Source organism: Malurus melanocephalus, unplaced genomic scaffold (genome assembly GCF_030028575.1).
Source record: "Malurus melanocephalus ecotype Western Australia unplaced genomic scaffold, MMel_1.1 scaffold_414, whole genome shotgun sequence".
NCBI classification, from domain to species: domain Eukaryota; kingdom Metazoa; phylum Chordata; class Aves; order Passeriformes; family Maluridae; genus Malurus; species Malurus melanocephalus.
In genome coordinates this window covers 45451-46974 of record NW_026623646.1, presented here as the reverse complement: position 1 = coordinate 46974, position 1524 = coordinate 45451, and the positions used below count along the sequence as shown (strand labels likewise).

The following is a 1524-nucleotide window of genomic DNA, read 5'->3' as shown; positions in this document are numbered from 1 at the left end:
TGTAAATGAAATAGTCACAGTCATGTCATGGATTGAACTTCATGACATTCTCCATTTTCTAGCTGTTGTTATTTCCATTCTTAGTCTCATTAAGAGCAAGCTAGCACCTGCATTCTATACATGCTAGCATAGCACCAGACTTCCTTTGCAAGGTGAAGTTGTAACTCACATGGCAAATCTATGAGCATGAATATTCTCTGTATGGCAGCTTTTAGTTGGAAAAAAAAAAAAAGTAATGGATGTGCCCTATATGCCAAAATCTACTAGTTAACATCATTTTTCCTTTTTCATTACAACCRAACAGAACTTAATCTCAAAGTTACTGGAGAGAATGCCTGGCCAAACCTCAAATGGGGCTGTATGTGGCCTCACCATACCTCAGAGAGGTATTAAACCTCACTTGAATGAATAGCCAAGCCCTGAACTGTGCTGATTGGCTTGATGCAAATGAAAAGACATAAAAAAACACTGTAAAACTAAGGGCTAGATTTTTCTAAAAGGTGGAGGGGTGGAGAAATAAAGGAAACAACAAAAATGTTTAGAGGACACTTGATTTCCTAGATTAGATTGAACAGTGTAAAATTCAGCTGATCCGAGTAGGCACAGTATACCAAAGATATCAGCAACATGCTGGTGCTGAGTTTCACCAGAAACCCATTTCAGGGTAAGACAGAAAACYGTTATTTCTAATTTCCTGACTGTCTTTGAAACAAGGTGCCACAATGTCTTTGAAACTAYGATTTCACACAAGCTTAGTAATATTGTTATGATGCTGTTTTTCTTTTGRGGGGGAGGATGGATATTGGAACTAAAATGAGTACAATGAATGTCAGAAATAATAGCTTTAGTCCACTATGACTTATGTTACCATGACACATTTTTTTGGAGCAAAACAGTTATGGAAGGAAGYAAGACTGTATGTGATTGACACTATATTGGGTCCTTTGATCTGTTGGGTGAGGAGTAACACGATTATTTCTGCTAGCAATGACAAGCAAAAAACCTAAAAACACATAGTCAATGCAATCAACATCTTTTTACTGAAGACTTGCTTAATTTCTTTCCTCATAGGCTAAGATGCTTCTGCTAGAGGAAGTATACGCCAAATAAAATTAAAGTTGTTTTAAAGTTGGGGATTTTTTTTTTCATTATTTCAAAAAAGTTTTGAGGAAGTGATTTTTATGCTAAAGACAGTAAAATGTCATGACTAACTTCACAGTACAGTATGCTTCTTTTAATACAACCAAAATAGGAGAACAAAGTACTCAAGAAAATCTTATTTTTTTGTAATTATTCAAGTAGCATATTCACTAAAAGCCACAAAATACAAATTGCCYGAGTTAAAATGAATTCTTCTTAAAATTCTTGCTATTGAGATTTTAATGAGAATTTATTTTTGATATGGACTATACAAAGTATCTTTACCATTAAAAAAAAAAAAAAGAAGGCCGACTTTATCTGTTGGACTGCTTAAAGTTTAAGAAATGACTTGAGCAATTTAAACCATTTATATTTTGGTTTAGA

At 34.1% G+C, this 1524-nt stretch overlaps 1 protein-coding gene across 1 annotated transcript in view; it reads right to left on the bottom strand.

Moving 5' to 3' along the window:
• Nucleotides 1–1524, bottom strand: part of BNC2 (basonuclin zinc finger protein 2) — a gene marked incomplete at its 5' end in the record, with an annotated part of 112771 nt that overhangs the window by 107998 nt on the left and 3249 nt on the right. The window lies entirely within an intron of this gene.